This window comes from Phyllostomus hastatus, unplaced genomic scaffold (assembly GCF_019186645.2).
Source record: "Phyllostomus hastatus isolate PE091 unplaced genomic scaffold, TTU_PhHast_1.1 phas_scaffold_28, whole genome shotgun sequence".
Lineage (NCBI taxonomy): Eukaryota > Metazoa > Chordata > Mammalia > Chiroptera > Phyllostomidae > Phyllostomus > Phyllostomus hastatus.
In genome coordinates, this window is record NW_025334022.1 from 12,135,016 (window position 1) to 12,143,344 (window position 8,329).

Here is an 8,329-nt window from a genome sequence, read left to right on the forward strand (position 1 = left end):
TTAAGAGCTTCAAAGTTTTAGCCTTTAAGTTTATTTTGGGTGCATTTTGAGTTAATTTTTATATATAGTATAAGGTAAAAGCCTTAATTTATTCTTTTACATGTTAATACCCAATTGTCTCAACACCATTTCTTGAAAAGAATGTTCATTTCCCATTGAAGTTATTGGTACTCTTGTCAAAAATTATTTGGCCATATGTGCAAGGGATTATTTCTGGTCTATATTATTTCAATGATTTATTGTCTATTTTTTGCCAGTATCATTATGTTTAGATCACCATAGTAATTTTAACAAGTTTTATGTGATATTGTGATTTGTAAGAAATATACATATATTTGGTCATTCAGATGACCACAATATACTTCTCATATATAATTTATCTTTATCCACAGTTTGTGACAACTGAAATTCACTACAGAGACATTAAGGTGAAATGGGTGTCTCGTTATTTATAACAAGCCCCTTTCCAAACTAACTAGATTTACATTAATGAGGTGACCTTTAGAAAGCATCTAAAGATGATAGCCAGTTGGCTGGGAAACCAACTAGGTGATTACAGGGTTGAAATTTTCAATCCAACCACCTACCACCACCTCCTGGGAAAGTAGAGAGGCTGGAGGTTGAATCAATTACTGGTGTCCAATGATTTAATCAATAGTGCTTATATAATAAAGCCTACATAAAAAAATCCAAAAGTGTGGGGCTTGGAGAGCTTCTGGGTTTGTGAAAACATGGAGATTCTGGGATAGCAGAGTGCTGGGAGAGAGCATGGAAGCCCTGCCCCCTTTTCCCATACCTTGCCATATATCTTCCATCTGGATTTTACTGAGTTATATTCTTTGATAATAAACCAGTAACCTAGTACTCATAAAATGTTTCTCTGAGTTCTGTGAGCCACTAGAAAATTAGTCATACCTAAGGAGGTGGTCATTGGAACTTCCCATGTATAGCCAACCACTCAGAAGCATAGATAAAACCTGGACTTGAAATTGGCATCTGAAGGTGGAAGAGGGGGCAGTCGTGTAGGACTGAACCCTTAACCTATGGCATATGATTGTACCTCTAGGAAGGTAGTATTAGAATTGAGTTGAGTTCAAGAATTGCTGGTGCCCAAGAATAGCTTGATGGTGTGGGAACTACGCGCACACGCGCGCGCACACACACACACACACACACACACACACACACACACACTGAAATTGGTACCCAAAACATCCTCACTTTGAAATTAGGAAGAGTGAATGCAAGCTTTTTTCTTTTTCAAAATTAGACAGACAAAATTGGAAAAAACTCAGACACAGAAAGCAAACTGGTGGTTGCCAGCTGGGACAGGGGTTGGGGGACTGGGTGAAAAGGGTGAAGGGATTACGTGGAAACCAGTAGTTAAAAAATAGTCACAGGGAAGTAAAGCATAGGAAATATAGTCAATAATATTGTGAAACTATGTATGGCACCCATTGCTTTACTGGAAATATAGAGGGGAACACTGTGGAATGTATATAATTGTGTAACCACTAAGCTGTAAGCCTGAAACCAATACAGAAAGGGAATTGTTAGCTCTGGTTGGTGTGGCTCAGTGGATTGAGTACTGTCCTGTGAACCAAGGGGTTGTTGGTTCAATTCCTAGTCAGGACAAATGCCTGGGTTGTGGGCCAAGTCCCCAATAGGGGGCATGTGAGAGGCAACCACACATTAATCTTTCTCTCCCTCTTTCTCTCTCCCTTCCCCTCTCTCTAAAAATAAATAAAATCTTTAAAAAATGAAATTGTTTTGTCTATTTGGCATGCCTGGAGATTCCATAAGAATTTTAAGATATGTTTTTCTATTTCTGCAAAATATATTGTTGGGATTTTGATAGAAATTGCATTGGATCTTTAGATTCCTTTGGAAAGTATTGACATCTTGACAATGTTAAATCTCCCAACTGATGAACACAAGAGGAGTTTCCAAATATTTAGGTCTTTTAAAGTTTACTTCAGTAATGTTTTGCAGATTTCAGTATACAAGTTTTTTACCTACTTAGTTAAATGTATGATTAACTATTTTATTCTTTTGATGCTGTTTCAATGAAATGGTTTTCTTAAGTATTTTTCAATTGTTCACTGTTATTATATAGAAATGCAACCCATTTTACAAGTTGATTTTGAATCCTGCAACTTTGCTGAACTTGCTTCTTAGCTCCACGAGGATTCTTTTTCTGTGTGGAATCTTTGGCAATTTCTATATATGTGGCATGTCATCCTTGAGCACAGATAATCTTATTTCTTCCATTCTGAGTTAGATGCCTTTTGTTTCTTTTTCTTTATTGCTCAAACTGAAACTTCCAATACTACATTGAATAGATGGGGGAATGTGTACCTCCTTGTCTTGTTCTCTCTCTTAAGGAAAACACTTTCAGTTTTTTATTCATGTATATGATGTGATGTATAGATGTGGGCTTTTCATTTATAGCATTTATTATGTTGAGGAAGTTTCTTTCTATTCATAGATTGTTGAGTGTTTTGATGAAAGGGTGTTGGATTTTGTCAAGTGCTATTTCTTCTACCTGGATTAAAAAGATATGTTTTTTCTTTGTCCTGTCAATGTGATTATTATGATTGATTTTTGTGTGTTGAACCATTCTTAAATTTCAGAAGTAAATGCCAATTGATCATGGTGCATAAGTCCTCAAATATGATGCTGAATTTTGTTTCTTAGCAATTTGTTTTGTGAATTTTGCATTAATATACATAAAGTATCCTTGACCGTAATTTTATTTTCTTGTGGTGTCTTTGACATTGGTACCAGGCTAATGCTGCCCTATTGGAATGTTAGAAAGTGTTCCCCCTCCTCCATTTTGGGGGAAGATTTTAGGAAGGCTTGCTGTAATTCTCCCTTCACTGTCTGTTATAATTCACATGTGAAGTCATGTGGCTCAAGCTTTTTCTATTTACTAAATACAGGTCTATTCATATTTTCTATTTCTTCATGACTCAATCATTGTAGTTTGTATATTTTTAAAGTATATTTTATTGATTATACTATTACAGTTGTCCCAAAGTTTTTTCTCTCCTTTGTCCCCTTCCTCCTTGCACCACCCCCCAACCTTCCATCATTTCCCCCTCTCCTTAGTTAATGTCCGTGGCTTGTACATATAAGTTCTTTGGCTTCTCCATTTCCTATACTATTGCTAACCTCCCCCTGTCTATTTTGTGCCTACTAATTATGTTTCTTATTCCCTGTACCTTTCCCTCCATTCTCTCCCTTCCCCTTCCCACTGATAACCCTCCAAGTGATTTCCATTTCTGTGATTCTATTCCTGTTCTAGTTGTTTCCTTAGTTTGTTTTTGTTTTTTAGGTTTAGTTGTCAACAGTTGTGAGTTTGTTGTCATTTTGCTGTTCATAGTTTTGATCTTCTTTTCCTTAGATAAGTCCCTTTAACACTTCATATAATAAGTTGGTGGTGATGAACTCCTTTAACTTGACCTTATATGGGAAGCACTTTATCTGCCCTTCCATTCTAAATGATAGCTTTGTTGGATAGAGTAATCTAGGTTGTAGGTCATTGCCTTCCATGACTTCAAATACTTCTTTCCAGCCCCTTCTTCCCTGTAAGGTTTCTTTGTAGAAATCAGTTGATAGTCTTATGGGAACTCCTTTTGTTTTGCTGCTTTTAACATTCTCTCCTTATCTTTAGTCTTGGGTAATGTAATTACGATGTGCCTTGGTGTGTGCTTCCTTGGTTGCAACTTCTCTGGGACTCTCTGAGCTTCCTGAAATTCCTGGAAGTCTATTTCCTTTGCCAGATTAGGAAAGTTTTCCTTCATTATTTTTTCAAATAAGTTTTCAATTTCTTGCTCTTCCTCTTCTTCTGTTGCCCCTATGATTCAGATGTTGGAACACTCAAAGTTGTTCTAGAGGTTCCAAAGCCTCTCCTAATTTTTTTTTTCTGCTAATCATTTTCCAAATGATTTTCTGGCAGTTCTGGTTGTCCTTTGTTTTTATATTGGTTGTTATCCTTCTTTTGGTTGTAGGAGGATGTGAAGCATTTCTGCCTGTGTCTCCATCTTGGCTGGAACTCTCTTCTCGAATCATTGTAGGTTGTGTATTTGTATGAGTGTGTACATTTCCTCTAGGTCAGCTATTTTCATCCAGTGTACTGCAAGAATGTTTAAAACATGTGATAGCTGACTATTTAGTCAGAGGCACTGACTTATTTTCCCTTATATTTTCAAATAAAAAATCACAACACCCAACACAACAATAGCCTTTGGTGTGAATAAATCAAAATAATATCTACCTTTTGGTGGATTGGCAAAAAGTATTATATATTTCTGCTATACTGCAGAATTTTAGTAATTAGTTTATGTGCCATAAGATTTTTTTTAAAAAAGCATGAAAATCACTGCTCTAGGATATCCAATTTGTTAGTGTGGAATTGTTCATAGTATTCCACTATGCTTTTTATTTCTGTGAAATTGGTAAGGTTTCTATTTTCATTTATGATTTTAGTAATTTGAATCTTCCTTTTTGAGTGAATTTAGCTGTAGTTTTGTCAAATTTGTTGATCTTTTGAAAAACTAACTTTTGGTTTTATTGATCTGTTCTTCTTATATTCTGTGTGTATCTCAACTCTAATGTTTTCTATTTTCTTCCATCTACTGCCTCTGGATTAGTTTATTCTTCTCTTTCTAATTCCTTGAGATACATAGTTTAGTTGCTGGTTTCAGATCTTTCTTTTTTTTATGTACACAATTAGAACTATAGCACTGCTTTTGCTGCATCTTATATGTATTGGTACATTTTATGTTAATTTTTTCTATTTTTAATCTATTTTATTGATTATGCTATTACAGTTGTCCCATTCCCCCCCTTATTCTCCACCACCCTGCACTCCCCCTCCCACCCGCATTACCCCCACCCCTTAGTTCATGTCCATGGGTCATACATATAAGTTCTTTGGCTTCTGCATTTCCCACACTATTCTTAACCTCCCCTTGTCCATTTTGTATCCACTATTTATGCTTTCCATTCCCTGCACCTTTTCCTCTACTCTCCCCCAACCCCTGTCCTGGTGACAAACCTCCATGGGATCTCCACCTCTGTGACTCTGTTCTGTTCTAGTTGTTTGCCTGTTTGTTTTTTGTTGTTTTTGTTTGTTTGTTTGTTTTGGTTTGGCTTCTGATACTTCTGAGTTTGTTGTCATTTTACTGTTCATAGTTTTTGATCTTCTTTTCCTTAGATAAGTCCTTTTAACATTTCATATAATAAGGGCTTGACGATGATGAACTCCTTTAACTTGACCTTATATGGGAAGCACTTTATCTGCCTTCCCGTTCTAAATTATAGTTTTTCTGGATAGAGTAATCTTGAATGTAGGTCCTTGCCTTTCATGACTTTGAATACTTCTTTCCAGGCCCTTCATGCTTGTAAGGTTTCTTTTGAGAAATCAGCTGATAGTATTATGGGAACTCCTTTGTAGGTAACTATCTCCTTTTCCCTTGCTGCTTTGAAGATTTTCTACTTATCTTTAACCTTGGGTAGTGTAATTATGATGTGCCTTGGTGTGTGTTTCCTTGAGTCCAACTTCTTTGGGATTCTCTGAGCTACCTGGACTTCCTGAAAGTCTATTTCTTTTGCCAGATTAAGGAATTTATCCTTCATTATGTTTTCAAATAAGTTTTCCATTTCTTGCTCTTCCTCTTCTCCTGGCAGCCTTATGATTCGGATGTTGGAATGTTTAAAGTTGTCCCAGAGGTTCCCGAGCCTCTCCTCATATTTGTGAATTCTTGTTTCTTCATTCTGTTCTGGTCGAATGTTTCTTTCTTCCTTCTTCTCCAAACTGTTGCTTTGAGTCCCAGTTTCCTCCCTGTCACTGTTGGTTCCCTGTGTGTTTTCCTTTAATTCACTTTTCATAGTTTTCACTCTTTCCTCTATTTTGTGACCATACTCAACCATTTCTGTGAGCATCCTGATTACCAGTGTTTTGAACTTTGCATCTGATAGGTTGGCTATCTCTTCATTGCTTAGTTTTATTTTTTGTGGAGCTTTCATTTATTCTTTCATTTTGGGCAATTTTTTTTGTCTCAACATGCCTGTTACCTAGTAAGGGGCAGAACCTTAGGTATTTGCCAGGGAGGGGCAACACACATAGCTGTATTGTGGTGCTGTATGTGTGAGAGGGGTCCAAAAGTGTACAATGTTGCTTGCTGGGCTCTCAGCTGGCTTTCAGATGCTCCCTCCACTACTCACAAGCAAATTGGGCCCTTCTTCTGCTGTTTCCTGGGAAGGTGGGTTTGTGTACATTCTAGGACCCTGTGGGTCTTTCTAATGAACTCTCCTGTGAGGCTGGGGGTTTCTTCCACTGCCACAACCCCCCTAGATTTTTTCAGTCAGAGGTGTTGGGGCTTTATTTCCTCATTCTAGAACCCTGAGGTGCATGGTCTGCCTCCTCTCTCCCCAGTTGATCCTCCTGGTTTATCCACATGCAAATGTGGGACCACTTATTCTACCAGTTGCTGCCTCACTTGCCCAGTCCTCCAACCACTGCCTTGCTGCAAGTCCTCTCTGCCCTGGCCTCCAGTCTTTTCCCCTTCTACTGGTCTGGATAAATGTTTTTTTTGTTTTTGTTTTTGTTTTTGTTTTTGTTTTTTTTACCTTGGTTGTCAGACTTCCATACAGTTTGATTTTCTGGCAGTTCTGGTTGTTTTTTGTTTTTAAATTTGTTGTCTTTCTTTTGGTTGTGCATGGAGGCACAGTGTGTCTACCTATGCCTGTATCCTGGCCAGAAGTCTGTTTTAATTTTTGTTTTAATGTTTAATGATCTCTGAACTTTCTATTGGCTCCCTGCCCCTGCCAAGGGTGCCCCACTTCTGCTGCCTTTAACACCTCAGTACTTTAGTGTTATTGACCTCAGACATCACTTTTCTGTCCACTCTCATGGTGGTGGTCTTTTGGATGGATTGTATGGAATGGCTGTTGTCCAGGGTGTCACCAAGATTGAAGTCTTCCCCTTCTTCCAGCAGGTAGCACTAGAAGGCTATGTAAGCCTCCATCTTGACCCTGATGTTCAACAAGACATCTTACTCCTGAGCCTCATGCTACCCCTCTGCCCAGGTCTGACCAGCTGTGACTCCAGGTGCAGGAGGACTCTGCTGAACTGTTCTGTATGCATGGCATTGTGTGTCTCCACTTCCTTCAGGCTGTTCTCCAAGCTAGCCTTCAGATTTCTCATCAAGTCCAGGTCTACCTCCAAGGACTGGACAGTTTGTCTCAGCTCTATGTCATCTTAGCAGCTCCTTTCTCAGATGTCTGCAAGGTGACTGCTGTAGTGTTCTCCTCAATCTGCTTGGACAAGTAAGTACTTGTCAAGATCCCCTTGTTTCTTCCAAGCCAGCTTGTCATACTGGGCCTGGATGTCTGCCATGATCTTGCTGAGGTCCTGAAATTTGGGGGCATACAACTCCACAGTCAACTCAGAATTAAGAATCTGGTTTTGTAGACCATTTATTTCCTCCTAATGGTTCTTGTTTATGAACAGCATCTCCTCCTTGTGAGCCTTTATCTCTGTCTCCAGCTACAGCCAAGTGATATTTGGGTCATCAGTGACATTGCAGAGTTCATTAATGTCACTTTCCACAGACTGGTGCATGGCAAGCTCCACCACATACTCTGAAGTCATCAGGAGCAAGACAAGCATTGCCAATCTTCAAAACAATGTGGGTGTTGTCCACAGAACTTACAAAGATCTGAGCCCTTGAGTACACGATGGCCTTGAAATAATGTCTCCAGTCTCTCACCTGGAGTCCTTTCTTTTCCAAGTGTTCCTGGATTTTGCTCTTCAGTCTCTGATTATCAGCTTTCAGGCTTCTCACCTTCTTAAGGTAGAAAGCCAGGCAGTCATTCAGACATTTCAGTCTCTTTATCACTCTGGATGATGCCTCTGCCCACCAGACCCCTGGCTATGCCCACAGCCAAGCTTTCAGATACCCAGCTGCCCTACATGCTGGTGGAGTAGAACCTGGTGGCTGGGCAACTGCATGGATCCCAGGATCTGGTAGTTGATGGAAAAGCTGGAGCAGATACTGAAGCTCATGTTCAGGAAGGAAGGCAAGAAGTTGAAACTCAGGTTCAAGCAGCAGTTATTTTGTTTTAATTCTCATTTGTTTCAAGTTATTTTAAAATTTCCTTTTGATTACTTCTTTGACCTGTTGTCTGAAGAGTGTATCATATAATTTTCACATATTTGTGAAGCTTCCAATGCCCTTCTGTTATTGATATTTAGTTTCATTCTAGTAGCAGCAAAAACAAGAAAGAAATAAAAATAAACTTAACCTAGGATGTGAACAAT

The 8,329-nt window shown here is 38.6% G+C and overlaps 1 pseudogene; it reads right to left on the reverse strand.

Moving 5' to 3' along the window:
* Positions 1 to 6,860: 6,860 nt before the first annotated feature.
* LOC123805054 lies at positions 6,861 to 8,074 on the reverse strand (annotated as a pseudogene).
* Between the last annotated feature and the right edge of the window lie 255 nt (positions 8,075 to 8,329).